Here is a 20,822-nt window from a genome sequence, read left to right as displayed (position 1 = left end):
ACATCTCAGAAGATCTATGACAGTGGGAGAGTCGATTGGGGATTAGGTATAAGAAGTTCTTCAGATTCAGAATCAGATTCAGAATTAGATTCAGAATCATTATCAGGTATGAATGTATTATCCTCTGATGTTCCTGCTATATTTCCTTGTGAAAGTGATGGAAGTGATAGTGAAACTACTGAACATGCTTTTATGGGTGAGCAAGAAAAGTGTCAAATAGAGGCAGTATTTAGAAGGCTTGCAGACAAAGTTAAAGATCAACAAGATCTATTGAACAAAAGGGAATGTGCTTTCAAAGAAGAAGTTACCAAACTAAAGGCCCAACTAGAAGAAGGAAACAAGGTAAGAAAGCTACTCAAGGACAAGGAAGACCAATGTCAAAAATTGCAGCATGAAGTGACATCATTAAGAAAAGAAGTCAACGAAAGAAGCACAACCATCAAGAAACTCAAAGATAGATCCAGCTACTATGAAAATCTTGAAGCTACAATCCCCTCACTAAAAGGAGATCTTGAAGAATCAAAGAAGCAGAATACAGATCTACTCCAAGCTATTGCAAAACAAGAAAACGAAGTCACCAGCTTAAAATCTCAACTAGAATGTGCCTTCCGAGTTCGTCAAATGCAGCAGGATCTGAATGAAGAACAAGAAAAGGAGATTCTCAAATTAAGGCATCAGTTGGAAGAAGGAAGGAAAGATGGAGAAGACATGAAGAAGCAATGTCTAGAAAAGGAGGAACAACTTCAAGTTGAGGTAAATATCTTGAAAGGTAAATTAGAAGAAAAGGATAAACTTTTGAGATTTCAAGATAGTACAAGCGCCAATATAATCCTTAAAGAGTCTTTCGATGAAACTGGAGAGAAAGTCTCTTTATAATCAATGCCTTCTTTCTGTGTGAAACCTTTCGCAACAAGGCGTGCCTTGTATTTTTCAACATTGCCTTTAGAATCCCGCTTAGTCTTAAATATCCATTTGCAACCAACGGGTTTCTTGTCTTTAGGCAACGGAACGATATCCCAAACGTCATTGTCATACATAGATTTCATCTCTTCATTGATGGCATTAATCCACATTTGAGAGTTAGAGCTTTCCACAGCTTGTTTGATATTAACAGGATCATTTTCAAACATGCCAATGTCAAACTCATGTTCTTGAAGATATGCATAATCCTTTGATTGTGTAGATCTTTTCTCTCTAGTAGATCTCCTAATTGGCACAGGCTCTAGATTTTCTTGAGGTTCATTTACAACTTGATCTTCAACAGGAGGAAGAACATCATTACCAACTTCTGAATCTCCCACAGGCCCTAGGCCATCAACATTTGTCATGTCAATGTGAGGGTTTGGTTTGGGTTCAGGTCCATTTGTGTTCTCTATTCCCTGTTGAGTTTCTAACTGAGTTGTTTGGGATGATGAAGTTTGCACATTGTCAAAAGATGTATTTCTAAACGCAATCGGAATTTGAACAAAACTAGGACTTTGGTCCATAGTCTCATTCGCATTCGTCTCTTCTTCTTCAAAAATACTATCTTTTGTCATATCTCCCCCCACAAACTCATTATCCTCAAAAAATTTTGCACTTCCTGACTCGAAAACTGTATGTTCTGTTGGATTATAGAATTTGAACCCCCTAGATCGTTCAGAATAGCCTATAAAGTAACAACTAACGGTTCTTTCGTCCAGTTTCTTTTTGCTTGGCTTGTAAGGCCTAGCTTCACATGGACATCCCCAAACTCTCAAATGATTCAAGCTAGGCTTGCGCCCAACCCATAACTCGTAAGGGGTCTTGTTAGCTGCTTTAGTAGGCACTCTGTTAAGTATGTATGTTGCAGTCTTTAAGGCTTCTCCCCACAAATTCTTAGGTAGAGTTGTACGAGCAATCATACTTCTCACCATGTCTTTAAGGGTGCGATTTCGTCGCTCAGCAACACCATTCATTGCAGGCGAACCTGGCAACGTATACTGAGGCACAATTCCGCATTCCTCTAAGTATTTTGCAAAGGGACCTTGACGTTGTTCTCCTGATCCATCATAACGACCGTAGTATTCACCACCACGATCAGAACGAATGGACTTTATACGTTTGTTAAGTTGTAGCTCAACTTCCGTTTTGAACTTTATGAACACGTCTAATGCTTCCGCCTTTTCTTTTATTAAGTAAATATGACCATATCTTGAATAATCATCTATGAATGTGATAAAGTAACGGTCACCATTTCTTGTAGCCTTTGGAAAAGGACCACAGATATCCGTATGAATTAATTCTAAGACATCATTACACCTTTTTGCATCATACTTACGTTTATTAGTTTGTTTTCCCTTTATACAATTTACACAATCACTTAAGTTTGTAAAATCTAAAGGTTGGAGAATATCATTAGACACAAGACGTTCTATCCTTTTCATAGAGATATGTCCTAATCGCTTGTGCCATAATGTTGCAGATTTCTCACAAGTTAATTTACGTTTTCTATTATCTATATGCAGTGCCTCTGAATGTGAAGTGTCTATATCTAGAAAATAAAGATTATCATAAGAAGACAGGATACCAGAAGCAAGAAGCTTAGAATCTTGACACAAACTGAAATTTCCATTACCAAATGAACATACATAACCAATTTTGTCCAAATAAGATATAGAAATTAGGTTCCTTCTGAAAGATGGAACCACTAAAGCATCAAAACTTAAATAAAATCCTGTCTTACATAATAATCTAAATTTTCCTATGCTTTCCACTTCTACTTTATTGCCATTTCCTACGTAAACGTAGCGCTCTGCCTCACTTGGCTTGCAATGGCTTAGGCAACCCTGCATCGACATACTGATGTTAGTCGTTGCACCTGAATCTATCCACCAAGTATATCTAGATACAGAACTTAAATTAACTTCAGAACAAACCAAAGCAAGAGACATACCTTTCTTTGCCAACCATGCATGATAGTTGGTGCAGAATTTCTTTGTATGTCCTGGCGCTTTGCAGAAAAAACAGTTCCTTTCTCCTGCTTTCGCAGAAGTATCTTCCTTCTTGCTTTTCTGCGCGGCATTGTTTGCAGCTACCTTGGTAGGTCCCTTTTCCTTGGCAGTAAACTTGCGCTTCTTGCCTTTACCCTTAGGATTAGATGTTACTACATGAGCACTTTCTCCCTTAGTCATTTTCTGTCTCTCTTCCTCCTGCACCAACCGAGCCTCAAACTCAGGTAATGTCCACGTCTCTTTTTGACAATTATAAGTCATCTTGAATTGACTAAAGTTAGACGGGAGAGACAGAAAAATGAATTCAATGAGAACCTCATCAGAGATGTCATAATTATGCCCTTTCAAGGCACGTTGAAGTCTTGTCATCTCAATAACATGCTCTCTAACCCCTTCTTTTCCCTTGTATTTTATTGTTGCCAACTTCACAAAGAGTGTACTAACATCAGTCTTTTTACTCTTTGTGAATTTTTCTTCAAGGGCCTTAAGGTATGCAACAGCGCCTGTCTCTGTATCAGGTATGATGCCTCGAAAGGTCTCATGGATCGTTTGCTTCATCACCATTATGCACATGCGATCTGAATGCTCCCATCTAGCAATATCAGCCTTCTCTTGAGGAGTTACCTCACTCTCTTTATTAGGCTTGGGGCGATCAAATCTCAGTGCTGTGTCCAATTGCATGATCCCTAAGACTAATTTCAGCTTTTCCTCCCACTGTTTGAAATTGTTCCCCATGAGGGGCTTAATCTGACTCAGACTTGACATTATGTTTGGATCTGAAAAATTCAAGAACAAGGAAATAATTTAGATACGATGTGTCACGATTTGATCCTTAATCATAATTCTAAAATCTATCTAAAGGCATGTGTAAAACTATTTGCTCCATTAAACTTTAGCCAAAAACACCATTCAGTAATGAAACACCTTTGGGTGCAATCATTACCTTCAGGCAACCCTTATGCACCAAACAACTTAGCAGGCGTCAACCCTCCTTTGGGAAAGCTAACACCCACGTCCATTGCCAGCACGTTACTTCAACTTGTCATGAGTCATCCTTGCAATTGTCTTACAGAGAGCGGTTCGTTTGTGAACATCAATGCTTGACTCATGCGAAAACAACACATGTATACCAAACACCGTCTTTAGTTAGATTCCAAAATTATGTCTAAAACCTAATCTAGGACGTACCTATAGAATCTACTCGTCCTATATAGAATACAGTATCTTATAACACTTTTAAATTTAATATGTCAACTATATTCATCAAAATAATTATTAGATTTTAGTAAAACTTTAGCAGTTTCTACAATGATTACCTTTTAGAAATGCTTCAATAATTTATTTAGAGAATACTAAATAATTTATTTAGAGAATACTAAATAATTTTATGGTTGCCATGATTAGCATCATTGTGATCAAATCCGAATTTAGTATTATATCAATAATTAACGTTAATACAAATTTTTATGCCATAATTAGCATTATTGTGATCAATTTAGAATTCAGTATTATACCCTTTAATTGGTGTTAATACCAATTTTAAATAATATCTAAATCCTAATAATTAGCCTAAATATAGCATATAGTAATTATAGTAATTATAATTATTATAACCTAAATTACAATCACTTACAATTACTTACAATTACTCTTCTCGATGATAAGAATTTATTCCAATAAACAGAAATATACATGTACATTCTATTTGAATAAAATTCAGACATAAAAATGGCCAGAGTTGATGCACATATGGATAGAGCCAACCTTACAGGGCGCTGGTGGGTTTTTATTGTTTGTAAACACTGATAGACATACATGTACTAAATTAGATAAATGTGCTTGACAGCAATTTAAAGACTCCACAGGTTATTAGAACCTTGGCTGCTAGCAAAGACGCCCCGAGCCAAGTTAGAGCAACAGGCATCTACAGCAATTCTGGAGGGTTTCCTTTGAATGCGGAACCACACCAACTTAGAATCAAAATCATAAAGTTGCTTATTAACTGTTCAACAAATTAGGAATAACATGTTTTTCATGCCATTCCCTAGCTCATCTTTAAAACAATCCCGTGACTATTTTTCTATTTCTTCCAACTGACTACCAACCAGAAGGCAACATTTTATACAACAGATTGCTTAAAGTAGGTTCATTGTTTGGGAGACTGATTTTCAACAATATATTTGTATTGGTAAAATTATTAACAAAAATTATAGTTCGGAGAAACCAAAATAGTCAATCCCAACCACTGTAAATTTACAATACATCTCAACCGAAACACAAACTGGTGAACCAAATTCTCTTTAAATGAAGGGAGATTTGAAATTAACCTGCAATTAAAACAAGGGTAGAGAAGGAATCGAAAAATAAATCTCTGAACAATATCGTGTTATGCAAGATTCGAATTCCAACTTCGATTTCGCACTGGCCATATATAAAACGAGATGCAAGAAATCGAAAACCATAAGTGAAAGGAGAAATAAGAGCTGAAACATAAACCATCTAATTTCTCCAGTTATATGTCTGCATATTCGATCCTCTTCTGCGTGAGCATTTGGATTAAAATTGTTATGAGAGTTCACAACTTCACATACGAAACAAAATCAGCTAATCTCCAAAAATCAAGCACGGATTCTTACATAAGGGAGCTCCGATACCAATTGTTAGATTTAATTTGTGAGTTTTCCTAATTACTTTAAACCCCAACCAAGATCTACTCCTTTGTAAGAAATTGAAATTAATGCACAGCGGAACTTACTTTCCATCCTCAAAGGCTCCTGGTCTTGACTTGAGTTATTGGCTCTTGAATCCTTCCAAGAACTTGCAATCCTTTTCTCTGGCTATCCCAAATGACAGAGTATCTAGTCTTCAATGGAGCAGACAATTTTTCTGAGATGATTGCAAGCCTTGGAGACTCAGCCCTTTTATAGCAGTGCAAAACCCCAATCCTAGGGCAGCTGAAATTTAGCTGAAACAAGTCTGTCAAGAAATTTGAAATTTCAGATTTTGAAATCAATCAATCAATCAATAGATTCTGATTTCCTTATTCAGCTCAAATTTATTACTGCTATTATTTTAATCAATTATAATCGGTCCATTAACAATTATAATTGTTTAATATTATTCTATATGTATTTGTATCCAAATCCTTATTTAAATACGTATAATGCCATGATTTAATTAATCACATTATTTGGCATATTTTAATCATTACATAAATGTAATCTCGCTGACAGTATTTGACATTATAATCACAATGCACGTATGTCCAACTTAATATTTGTAATTAGACGTCTCTAAATCCAACAAAGAATTATCTCTGAATGCTTCTTTCAGAATTTGGTAAATACTTCTCTTATCAACCATAGGAAGCGTTTCAGCGACATTAATAATTTCTCTCGCCAATGTCGCCTCCTAGGAAGGACCAGGAGCGAGTTTGACCATTGTTTCAATCCAATTCGTAAGAAAGAAAACCCGAAATGATGTAGGAGTAACAACTCCCCCATTTCCAACAGCTTTTAGAAATCTATTAATCAAAATCTCCAGTCCATCTTTCTTATCTACCCTTCTATATGTGAGAGAATTTAATGCAAAACGAAGGTGGTCATCGTAAGAAAACATTTGTAGAACCGTTTGGAACAAATCTGTATCCACTAGACACAACAGCGTAGCGCAGGCATCACGAATGTCATAATAAGAGGAAATATTGTAACATTTTATTACCTCGAGATTGACACTAAACTCTTTCACAAGCACACACTTGCTCGCAACTGCTTCGCCATTGCGACTGAAAATGTTATCAGATGCGCATCTGACATGTTCTATTTGCTATGCTTATCCTGCATGACACAGCACCATCGACTTGTTACACTTGTTATTGCATGGGCACAGTAGCCTCTATTTGCTACGCTTGTTATTGCAGGGCACCAGTTTTCACACGTTGCTGGCCTTGGAGGGTGCACAGGGGCAGATGTGATTTAGAGGTATTGCCAGTTAGCATAGCTCAAGCGAGGCTTCGGTTTAACACTTTGGGCTCTCTGGAGTACAGTTTGGCTTTCAGCATAGGTTCCAAAAAGATTCTATTAAAGCCTCAAACAAAGTTAACTACAGCCAAAGGATCACAACCAAGAGCTTCCTACATCTTTTTAAGGTAGTTTTTCCACTATTTTTTTAATACTTAAAAAAGCATGATATATTATATTATATAAGCATGATATATTATATTATATAATCAATATATAGGATATAAACAATACCCGCCAACTCCATTACATTATACATGTTGAAAATATTTGGCGAATTTGATTTTTGTTTTCTCGGAGGGGAGAGGCACAGAGTTATAACTTTCGTGAAGCTATTTTCGCTAAACTAGATTCGCGCACAGCGAGGTCGATTTCGCGGAACTACCTTCGCACCGTGAGACTATTTTCCAGGCTTGAATTTTGCGCATCTCTAAACTATTCCAGAGACATAAAGAACACTCACAGTAAAATTAACAAGATAGGTTTGGAGCAACACAAAACTTAGTATTCATTTCTTGAACATGAAAATACATCTACATGAGATTGCGGCTCATTTACAAAGTAAAATAAGATTTTACAGAGATTTAAACTTACACGCAACACTACACAATAAAACACATTAACTGTTGTTTTACGCGCCCACCAAAAATTGCTCTACAGTTTTCTCCACAGAGACTTGCGCTCCTTTCTATTTGCTCTCTAACCTCTCTACACAGTCTTACTCTTCTACGCTCTCCTTAACTTCTTACAAAATGACTTTTACATTCATATATAACTCAACGGGCAATTTTACATTTAATTCATGACAGAGCGAAATTAATTTTGATGTTGTTGTTGAGTGTGATCAGAGTCGCGCAGGTGTTCCTGTAGTGTGGGCAAGGTTGTCAAATTAATTCTTGCCCATATTTGTTTATCTAAGTACATAAGTTCTTTAAATGCCTTTTCTAAGTTTCTGAGTGGTTCGCGTCTGGCTTCAGTCTTTCTATTTTCACGCTGAGACGCAACGTGCAAAAATGTCTTCAAGCAGAGACACAACCTGCAAAAAGTACATCTGACAGGTATCGTTGTTGTGCAACTGTTTATTGCGGTGGTTGGGATTATTATTTCCAATACTCCCCCTTAATCACAACTGTCACCATTGACAATTCCCAAACAGTTTCTGAGATAAACAAAATTTTCTCCTACCAATGGCTTTGTGAAAATATCAGCAAGCTATTCCTGTGACCTGCAGTGATGCAACACAATTTCATCATTTTTAATCAACTCTCTAATAAAATGATATTTAGCATCAATATGCTTGGTCCTTTTGTGGAAGACAGAATTCTTTGACAATGTAATTGCTGAGGTATTGTCGCAGAAATAGTTGTCTCGCCCTCTTGGTTATGACGAAGATCCCTCAACATCATTCTCATCCATACTGCCTGACACGCTGCCCAAAAAATATCTTAGCAATCCCAAGTCAGTCATTTCAAACTCACTCTTCATTACTTGTTTAAAATCAGCAATGAGGAAACCATCATTACCTGTAAAGATCAAGTCATCTACATATAAGATGACAATGAGAATCTTACATTCGCTCTCTTTGATGTAGAGAGTAGGCTCACCATCACATTTGTCGAAACCATTGTTCAAAAAGTAAGCATCTATCATGTTGTACCATGCGCGCGGTGTTTGCTTCAATCCATAAAGAGCTTTCTTCAACCAATATACTTTGTCTTTTTGTCCTTCAATCTCATAACCAGGTGGTTGCGTGACATACACTTCCTCTTTCAGCACTCCATTCAAGAATGCTGACTTTACATCCATCTAATACACTGTCCATTTATGTTGCGCGGTAGTCGCCACAACTACACGCATTGTCTCCATCCGCACGACTGGCATGAACGTCTCCGCGTAATCTCTTCCATGCTGCTGCTTGTATCCTTTGACAACTAGCCTTTCTTTGTGTTGTTCAATCTTTCCCTCAATGTTGCTTTTAGTCTTATAGACCCACTTCACTCCAATGACATGTTTTCCATTCGGAAGACTCACTAACTCCCATGTATCATTCCTTTCTATTGCTTCTATTTCTTCCTCCATTGCCGCAATCCATTTTTCTTCTTTGACTGCATCTTCAAAGTGGATTGGTTCATCTACATGAAAAAATAATGCAAATAAGGAATTTAGACCTGCGCTACTATCAGCTTCATCTTGCTCATAAATTTCATTTAAATTTCTGAACTTTGGCCTTCTTGTGCTTGTTGAAGATGGGCTTAATATGCCACTTGGTATCGCGCTTTTCGATGTGCTTGGAGAAGCACTCGCTTGGCTGTGGGAAACTGTCCTATTATTTGTTGATGGTGTTGCTTGCTGCCTGCTTTGCTGCACTTGAATAGGAGTAGAGGGAGTCACTGTTGATGAATTATTTGTTGTTGTTAATTCCTCTTTGTCCTCATTTGGTATGCATGCTTTGACATTGACTATCTTTTCTAAACTTCCATCCCATGCTTCCTCTTCTATGAACTGCACATCTCTGCTGATTATGACTTTCTTGGTTAATGGATTGTAGAGTTTGTATGCCTTGGATTCATCATTGTATCCAACAAATATGCATTTCTCCCCCTTGTTGTCCAACTTCTTTCTCAACTCATCCGGGACATGTGCATAAGCCACACATCCAAAAACTCTCATGTGAGTGACATTTTGTTTTCTTCCACTCCATGCCTCTTCAGGAATAATGTTCTGGACACTTTTGGTTGGACATCTATTCAAGATATATGCTGCACAAACGACAGCTTCAGCCCAATAGTCATTTGGCAAATGCTTTGCCTTTAACATACTCCTTGCCATCTCCATAATGGTCCTATTCTTCCTTTCTGCCACACCATTTTGTTGTGGTGTATATCTTGTTGTAAACTGCTTGTGAATTCCATGCTCCCTGCAAAATTTAAGGAAGTTATTTGAGATGTATTCACCACCTCTGTCAGTCCTAAGGACTTTGATGAAATGTCTGCTTTGCTTTTCAACAAGAGCCTTGTATTGGCGAAAGTGCTCAAACACTTCACTTTTCTGTTTTAGGAGAAAGACCCATGTCTTCCTTGTGTAGTCATCTATGAAGGTCAATACATAGTGACTGCCACCAATTGATGGTGTCTGCATTGGTCCACATAAATCTGAGTGGACAATCTCCAAAGGTGCCTTTGCCCTCACTGACTTTCCTGCTAGAAATGTCTCTCTATGTTGCTTGCCCAAGATACATCCTTCACATATGTTGTCTGGTTTTTCTATGAGTGGTAAACCCTTCACCATGCCTTTCCTATGCAGCAGATTCAAACCTCCAAAGTTGAGATGTCCAAATCTCAAGTTCCATAACCAGTTTTCATCTTTTACCTCTACTTGAAAGTTTACTTGTGTGACAGCTGCCCCTTTTCTTCCATTCTCTTGTGAGTTCATTGATAGTTGTGCTTGTGCACCTTTTTTCTGCAAATCTGATATTATTTTCAAGGGAAACATTCTATTGTCTGTCATCTAAACCTTTGCAATCAGCTGTCTACTTGGAGGCCTATACAAAATTTTGCACACGTCATTTTTGAAGAAGACATTGTAGCCTTTCTGCGTGAGCTGTCCAACGCTCATGAGATTATGGTTCAGACTGGGGACAAAGTAAACATCAGAGATGTATTTCTTCTCCCGCTTCTTTGTTAAGATGTTCACTCTTCCTTTTCCCATGACAGAGACTTTGCTATCAGTCCCTAATGTCACTTCAAATTTCACACTTTCATCTAGATCAGAAAACATTTCTATGTTTCCTGACATATGGTTGCTACACCTTAAATCTAGATACCATATATCACTATGTTTTTCTTGTGCTACATTACAAGCTAAAAACATGCTATCATGGTTCTGATTTTCTCTTGTCAAATTTACACTTAGTTTGTTACTAATATCATATTGCTTCTTTCTACATTCATTTGCATAATGACCATACTTCTTACAGTAATGACATTGAACTTGATATTTATCATACCTCTGACCTTGTGCTTGATTTTGACTTGGGCCTTGAATTGGATTTTGATTGTTGCCTCTTCCATTTGAGCTTGAACGGCTACTTCTTCCACCTCTGTGTGGGCTTCTTCCTCTTCCTCTAGCATATGATCTTCCTCTGCCTCGACCTTGACCAAATGATACTTATGTCTTGAAGGCATGCTCCAATGAGGAGCTTGCTACTCTATTTAGTCTATGTTCATGAGAAATCAATGATGCATTAATCTCATCCACTGAAAATTGTGAGAGATCCTTTGTCTCTTCTATGGCCACAACAATGGCCTCAAACCTTGCTGGCAGACTTCTCAAAATTTTCTCAACTATTCTTCTTTCCTCAAGTGTCTCACCATGAGACCTGATTTGAGTAACCAACCCACTTACATGTGTAAAAAACAAGTCTATATTATCATACTCTTTCATACAAAGTGTTTCAAAATCTCTCCTCAACATTTGCAGCTTCGCTATCTTGACTTTTGTCATGCCTTGGTACGCTGTCTGGAGAATGTCCCATGCTTGCTTGGACTTCGTTGCTGCTGCAACCCTCGAGAAAATACTTTCATGAACTGCTTGAAAGATATAAAACAGGGCTTTTGAATCCTTCTTCATGTTGTCGCTTAACACATCTCTTTCTTGTTGAGATAAGGCATTGTATGTTGTTGCATCTGCTGGTGCTTGAAAACCATTTTCCACCAAATCCCAAATGTCTTGAGAAGAAAACAGGGTCTTCATTGTAATAGCCCAATAATCATAATTTTTACCATTAAACTAAGGTATTTGAGGATTAGTCAAGCTTGTGCTTGATGTTTTCGTTTCTGAGCATAAAAACAAACTTTCTACCTGCTGGTAAATATGCTAAACACAATCTGCGCTCAAAACAGTGTTCACTGTTAGTAAGAAAACTTGTTTTTACACTAACAGAGTTTAACCCGCTCTGATACCATGTTGAAAATATTTGGCGAATTTGATTTTCATTTTCATGGAGGGGAGAGGCAAAGAGTTATAACTTTCGCGAAACTAGGTTCGCGCACCACGAGGCCGATTTCACGGAACTACCTCCGCGCACCGTGAGACTATTTTCCAAGCTTGAATTTTGTGCACCTCTAAACTATTCCAGAGACTTAAAGAATACTCGCAGTAAAATTAACAAGATAGGTTTGGATCAACACAAAACCTGTGGCTCATTTACAAAGTAAAATAAGACTTTACAGAGATTTAAACTTACACGCAACACTACACAGTAAAACACAGTAACTATTGTTTTATGCGCCCACCAAAAATTGCTCCACAATTTTCTCCACAGAGACTTGCGCTCTTTTTCTATTTGCTCTCTAACCTCTCTACACAATCTTACTCTTCTACGCTCTCCTTAACTTCTTACAAAATGACTTTTACATTCATATATAACTCAACAGACAATTTTACATTTAATTCATGACAGAGCGAAATTAATTTTGATGTTGTTGTTGAGTGTGATCAGAGTCGTGCAGGTGTTCCTGGAGTGTGGGCAAGGTTGTCGAATTAATGCCTGCCCATATTTTTTTATCTAAGTACATAAGTTCTTTAAATGCCTTTTATGAGTTTGTGAGTGGTTTGCATTTGGCTTCAGTCCTTCTATTTTCACACTGAGGCGCAACCTACAAAAAGTACGTCTGACAAGTATGGTTGTTGTCCAACTGTTTATTGCGGTGGTAGGGATTATTATTTCCAACAATATAGTCTATCTGGGTATGCATATCTAACATCTCATTCAACTAATGTCATAGGAAACATAAATACAGAAATAAAAATAGTCCATAGATACAACGTTGTTTCAAAATAAACATAAAAATACATATATGATTATAGCAAAACCAATTAAAAAGGTATGCACATGGCATATCTGCTACTTCATCATTCTATCTATGAAAGGGAGTGAGCAAGCAGCATGTTCTTTCATCTAAGTGAGTGAACTAGTAGACATACAAAAAATATACAAAAAAGAGGGGTATAGAAATTGCCTAGGAAATAGAAAATCTCCAACATCTAAAACATTATGATTCAAAATTATTTCCATGTGCATATTAGCAAAATTACCTAATAATCTTCTCTTCAAAAATTCATCAGCTTCTTTATTTTGTCCACTATTAACTATTATCTTTATCAAAGAAGCAACGTTTACATGGGATCTATCTCACAATAATATTTATTTATCTTCCAAATCCAATTATATTTTATAGAAATCTAGTAATAATTTCTTATAGCGTTAGCTACGCAACAAAACCCCCTATGCTTATTGGTTTAACAAGATTTACCACCTCATCTTCATGTATAATAACAAACCTTTCCAATTTATGTTATATTATGTTTATTGGTTTAACGAGATTTACCACCTCATCTTCATGTATAATAACAAATCTTTCCAATTTATGTTATATTATATGATTTATAACTCTGCTCATATATATTATTTATTTTTAGCGAATAAATATATTTATTGCTTATTTTAAATATAAATATATTAAATAGTAATTTTGACAGTTAGTTTAACCGATCAAGTTTTTGTTGCTAAAATATTTTATTATTAAAAATTATATGCTCAATTTTCTTGAATACCCTTGAAATTAGGTTTCAGTGAATTTAAATATAACTAACAAAAAATCATCATATATCTTACAGATATATCAAATAAATGTGAGAAATATGATATATCATAATCATTTTAATTACATCAATTCATAATTTACTCTCAATTGATCTTACTATAAAATTCCCAACATAGAACTTTTCCAAACAATCACACCATTATTTTTTATCAATCATCACACGAATAAGATGCATGCATCATCAATATCAATGAAATCACCTTCCCCATACACAATCTACACATTGTGTATTGTAACCCACTTTTTTTTTGGAAAATGAATATTTTTATTATTTTTTAAATGTGATTAATTGATATTTGAATTATATTTTATACGCTTATGCATTCCCTATTGGAATATCTAATTCCTACTTGTCTCAGTTATGATTCTTACTAAGTAAAAGAGTCAGTTCCTAGTAGTTAGGATTTATTTCCTAGATTGGTGTGTGGTTGAGATAACCCCTCAACCAATAGATTGTGTGTCCAAGATAGCGTACCTATCTTGAGACAACACTTCTTGTATATAGGTAATTGCATTTTATTAATAAATTAATCTGGATTCTCATATTTTATCATTGTATCAGAGCCCTGAGGGCCTAGCCCCTCTTGGGCTTGGCCCCTCTTGGGCCGAGGAAATAAAGAGTTTAGTTTATGTTGCTTGTCTGTCAGTTTGTTTTTTGGTTTGTTTAAGTGCTTGAGCGGCTGATTGAAATCGTGTTAAGCACGTTGCTGCTCTGATCTGACGTATGCAAGACGTTGTAAACTATGTTGCCAATGAAGACCTGCAGGCGTATTTTGGAGGGTTGAGTTGTTAATGATTGGTTCCTCCACAAAGGTAGAGCCGAGACCTGTTGGTGCCATTTGTGGTAACCAAATGCGTAGGATATTTCAGCCAAGTGAAGGTGTGATCAGTTAAAAGTTTGCAACCTCCGGCAATCGATGGTACAGTGAAAGCGGAGGTTTCGAGAATAGTACTTTACGAAAGAAAGGTTTCATTGTAGAAATTTCACGATTGTTTGAACCTACACGGCAAATAAATCGGAGTATATGTAGAAATCGAGGAGAAATATAAGAAAAAATACCAAATAATCACATTACAAATTTATCTTTTTTTATTTGAAGAAACGGAATCGTGGAAGTGTAGAGAAGCCGTGTAGTGGAGCCAGCGGACAGGGCAATGGGCTTCTAAACCATTCTTCTTAGTCCCTCTGCTTTTCCATTCAATTCGACATTCTGCTGGTTGTAATTTTCATCATGATGGGTATCTTTTGTCGATGGATGGTGAGTTATGATGTTGCTTGTAGGCCGTGGGACTCCACGTGACCATCACCTGCAACAAATCAGTGGCTTGCCCATTGCCGAGCGAACATGCGGGAGTATCTCTGATGGCTCCCTCCTCGACACTAGGGCGTCACCTGGCACGGAGGCTCGTTGAGGTTGGGGTCAGTGATGTTTTCTCTGCTCCCGAGGACTTCAATCTCACCTTGCTGAACCATCTGTTGGCAGATCTGGGCCTCAATCTCATCAATTGCTGCAACGAACTGAATGTTGGCAACGTTGTCGATGGGTATGCACGAAAAGGTCGTGGGGGCGATTTGCTACCGAGATCATAGAGATCTGGACAGTGTCCTGCTCATGCAAATGGAGGTCTATTTCCCTCTTCTTTCTGTTCCGCCCTATGGATGGGTCGTTGCTGTTATAGGATAGCCCGTAATTTCAGAGGTAATTTATGAGAGCTGAAGAATTAACAAGGAAAACTCATTCTACATGGGTGAAGATGGAGAAACCAACTTATTCCACATGCTGCATACTAGTGTATGTGTTCTTGAATTATTTTTTGAGTTTTGCAAGTGAAACATGTTGAACCTGATCAACTCAGCATGTAAATGCAATTGGTTAGAATTGATCACTCTAGCAATTGCAAATTGAAGTTGGAAAGATTCAAGTAAGGCACTAAGTAGAAAAAATTGGTTAATGCAACAATAGATGGACAACAAAGTAAAATATAGTGTGTTGTGGAATAGACTCATGATGATTATAGTATATCACACATTTTAATTTTAAGCAAGTCTAAGATGTTTTGTGGTGGTCTTTTGTAATGTATGTACCTGGTAACTCCAAAATTTGGAGTGTGTAATGTAAGCCTGATGAAGAATGGGTATCCCCATACAGTTCGTGGTAATCTAAAAACCACTTTATATTTGCAGTGTCAGTTTGTGGTAAGCCAGAAACCACGTGTAAGAGTGAAGTGGGACAGAGATTCCTGTAAACATGGTTTAGGGTTCGCCGACAAAACTCTTGGCCCATGGTGGTTGGAGTGCCCTAGTAGTATCTCATCTGAACATGGTATCATTTTAACATGAAGAGCCTTTGTGGCTGAATTGAGTGCCTTGGTGGCATTGTTGAGCCTTCGTGGTTGTGGTTAGCCTTGGTAGCATGGTTGAGGGTGATCCGATAAAACCCATAGAATGGTTACGGGTAATCCAATAAACCCATGATGATATTGGAGGGGGTAATCCAATAAACCCATGATGATATTGGAGGGGGATTTATAGGTACACGTACAGGTGTGCAGTTATAATGGTTGGAAGAACCATGTACGCGAAGGACATCCTACAAGACTGGCGGCTGCAGCGGTTAGTACCCATGCATTCCGGTGGATGGTTGCTCCTTTATATGGACATCAACATAATTTTTTTTGGTATATTTGACCACAACTAGATTTTACAGATTGATATGGAGAAAAGTACTCATTAAGGGGGAGTGTTGGAATATCTAATTCCTACTTGTCTCAGTTGTGATTCTTACTAAGTGAAGGAGTTAGTTCCTAATAGTTAGGATTTATTTCCTCGATTGGTGTGTGGTTGAGATAATCTCTCAACCAACAGATTGTGTGTCCAAGATAGCGTACATATCTTGAGACACCACTTCTTGTATATATGTAATTGCATTTTATTAATAAATTAATCTGGATTCTCATATTTTATCATTCCCACTCATCATTTTTTAGTATTGTTTATGTAAAACCAAAAAATAAGAATTACCCATTTGAAGTGAAGTAAACATGCACATGTGTACAAAAAAAATCTAAATCTTTGGTTGTATAATTTTTGTATATATATATTTTTTTAATGGATTTAACTAATTAGAAAAAATAAAAATTGTATAGGTTTTAGAAAAAAATAAATTTAAAATATAGTATGAAATTGAATATGGAAAAATTATCTATTTTTGGATAGAGGATTCAACTTGATGAATCTATAAGGATCAAGTCCATTGCTTTTCATAGAAGAGATGAAAGGTTTGACCTTTTAGAAATTGCAATTATATGAGAACTTGCAAAAATATATTTAATGTTTCTAGACTTTTAAGCTAGAAGTCAAGACTTAGACCTTCATCAAGGGTTTTGAAATACCTCAACAAGGTATTTTAAAATCCCTTGATTAAGCTCCATCTTCAATTAGATCATTGATATTGGTTTTAACTCTTGATCGAGATTTTACCTCGATCAAGAATTAAAACCTAAATTAAGATTTTTATCAATTGATAATTTATGGAGATAAGTATATTGCCTACCTATTTGCCAAATAGTGAGACAAACCTTCATGGATTCACCCATGTGTGTTTATGCATATACCAAAAAGTGTAACGCACCTTTATGGATTCACACACACATAGTATCCAAAAAGGTGAGTTGCACTTTTTGGTAAGTGCATGGTGTGCGTGTGTGTGTGAGAGAGAGAGAGAGAATCCATGAAGAATTGCCAAAAAGTACAACATACCTTTCTAGATTCTCACACACATATTGATGCAAGAAATATCAATAACTCGAAACTTTTATAACTCATTAGCACTCAGTACCAGCTTATCCCCATCGTGTTTTTACATATTTATCTATACATGAGGAAGGAAATGTCTTGAATGCTCACAGAATGGATCCATTTGGACCTTTAATTTTGGAGGAAGTTTGAACAACTCCCTTGAATATAGGGATCTTCCCTAACTATATTCTAACCTAATGCAAGTAGTTTTTATTACATGTCAAAAAGAACATATTTCTCATACTAATCTAGAATTTATAGAGCTATTACAAAAGAAGCTTCTTAACCCCATTCTAGAACTAAGGAAATAAAATCATTTTCAAGGAAAATAAGTGATGCTCCTGTATCAAACTCCCAAGAAGGAAAATAAGCATGTTCATGAAATTTGTTTCTAGAGCTCTTCAATCTCATACCTACTTGAAAACTTATGTTATTGTCATCTAAGTAGTGTGCTTGAGTGGTTGATTCTTCCACTTGATCAAGTATTGGAAGTACTCATCATCTCTATTACTATGAGCTACCTTTTTGTCCAATATTGAATCAATTTGTTTTCTTGGTGTTGCAAATAATTGTTTCTCCCATCCAATAGTTTGAATTTCATCACTTACACATGCATCTGTTGAAATATTTGTTGGTTCCTCGAAGGGGTACAAATTTGAAACATTAAAGATTGGAGAAATTCCAGTGTTTCTAGGAAGTTCTATTTCATAAGAATTTAAGGAGAATTTCATCAATACTTTGCATGGTTTAATTTTCTTAAGTTTCATTTTATTATACTCTCAATTAGGAAATATTTATTTTGGAGGGTGTGTCATAACCAAGTCCTCAATATGAAAATTTAGTTATCCTCTCTTTGAGTCTAATCTTTGTTTGTATTTGTTGTTACTTTATTGTAGCTATTTCTTGAATTTCTCATATAATTCTTGCATATTAACTACAAAATATTCATCGCCAACACTTCTTATATCTTTTTTTCCAAGATTTCTTAACTCGTGAATTCCCATTATGTGCATTCCATACAAAATATGAAATGGAAGTAACCTTGTCCTTCTATTAGGTGAATCATTATATGCATATTTTGCCTCTGCAAGTACATTATCCCATTGCTTGGGATGGTCGCTTACCAAACTTTTCAAGATATTTCCCAAACTTATATTTACCACCTCTATTTTCCTATCAATCTGTGGATGGTATGTTAAACTAAAATTAAGGTTGGTTCATAACTTCTTCCATAGAGTTCTCCAAAAATGTCCTACAAATGTTTTTCTCTATAAGAAACAATGTTTTGCGGCAATCCATGCAATCCAACTACTTCTTTAAAGAGCAAATTTGTGATATTAATTGCATCACTCATTTTTATGCAAGCTATAAAGTGTGCCATTTTTTATAATCTATCAACAACAACATAAATCGAATCATTATCTTTCTGCATTCTCAACAATCCTAACACAAAGTCCATATTTACAAAATCCCATGGTCTACTTGGAATTAGCAATAGCTAATACAACCCAACATTCTAAACTTTTCCTTTTCCATACTGACTTACCTTGCATCTTTCAACAAATCCTTTTACATCGGCCTACATACTTAGCCAAAAGTAAAATGCATGTAAATGCACAAAAGGTTTGTCCTAATACTATTTTAGTGTCCTTTTCTTTCGATGTTTTTTCTCTCATTGAACATTTTGGAATGCATAATCAACTATGCTCAAACAACAATCCCTCTTATATCATGTAATCCAACCATGGATTTCTATCTCTACTTACTGGGTTCTCATAGGTTGCATAAGCCTCTTTGAAATTTGCATCATCCTTATATATATCTTACAAATCATCAAATCCCAAAATGTTCACTTGTAATTCATGCAGGATTAAATTAACTCTACTTAATGCACTTGCTACCTTGTTTGATTTCCACTTCTATGCTTGATATCAAATGTGAAATTTTGCAAGAACTAAACCCATTTAAAATGCCTTGGATTTAATTTTGTTTGATTAATGATAAATTGAAAGCGTGATTATCAATGTCAAGGAAAAAAATTGTAGGTATCAAGTAATGTCTTCATTTTTTTAGTGCTTGATAATGGCATAAAACTCTTTATCATATTAAGAATATTTTGGTTTTGCTTCATTGATATTTTCACTAAAGTAAGAAAATAGTTTCCCTTCTTGGCTTAAAACAACTCCTATTGTAGTTCCACTAGCATCAATCTCAACCTGAAAAATCTTGTTAAAATCTGGTAAAACTAAAATGGGTTGCATTATGATTTTCTGCTTTAAAAACTTAAAGATTTATCAATTTATTATGTCCACCAAAATGGGTGTTTTCCTTCTTTGATAGTCTCCAAAATTGAAGAACAAATACCACTAAATATCTAATAAATTCCCTATAAAATCTTACCAAGCCATGGAAGCTTCTACCTCGAAAATACTCCTTGGGGTAGGCTAGTTGACTATGGCCTTGACCTTCTCTTGAACCATTTTCAAGCCATTTTTAGGTACTACAAAACCCAAATATACTAGTTTTTCCTTGATGAGACTTCATTTCATTAAATTGATTAGTAATTTGCATTGCTACAATTTATTCAAAACGAACTTAAAATGCCACAAATGTTCTTATTTTGACTAATTGTAAATGATATATCATCAAGGTAAACTCTAAAAAAATTATCTATGAACTATTTCAAAACTCCATTCATTAATCTCATGAAAGTACTAGGAGAATTTATAAGCCCAAAAGACATTACCAACCAATCATACAATCCATTATTGGTTTTAAAGGTTATTTTCCACTCATCTCCTTCTCTAACTCTAATTTGATGATGCCCACTTTTCAAATCTATCTTGGAAAAGTATTCAACACCACTTAAGAAATATTTTTAAGTCATCAATGTGACGTAATGAAAATGTGTACCTTGTTGTAATATCGTTTATTGCTCTAGAGTCAATGCACATCCTCCATCCTCCATCTTTCTTTGGATTCATCATTATAGGAATAACACATGGACTTAAGCTTTCCCTAATGAGCCCCTTATCTACAAATTCTTATACCTTATTTTTAATCTCCTCACTATCCTTTGGGGTCATCTTATATTCTTGTTTATTAGGAACACTGTCCCATGGAATCAAGTCTAAAATTTCAGTGGTAGGTCAATCAAGCCAAGAAACTAATTAATTTTAGGAAGAAGTATGTTGTATTATTTTTAAGAGAAACTAAGTTTGTAGAAGAGTTAATGAGAGAAAATCCATCCCTGGAGGGGTGCACTAAAGAATAGAGGAAATAACTAGAAGAGTTACTACAAGAATACAAGGGAGTGTCCCAGGAGCCCAAAGGGATACCACCTAAGTATGAGATCTAATTGTTTCCA

This window comes from Pinus tabuliformis, chromosome X (assembly GCF_031772625.1).
Source record: "Pinus tabuliformis cultivar Carrire ecotype Pingquan chromosome X, CPIR1, whole genome shotgun sequence".
Classification (NCBI taxonomy): Eukaryota; Viridiplantae; Streptophyta; class Pinopsida; order Pinales; family Pinaceae; genus Pinus; species Pinus tabuliformis.
The sequence above is the reverse complement of the archived record's forward strand: the minus strand, read 5'-3'. Positions refer to the sequence as shown.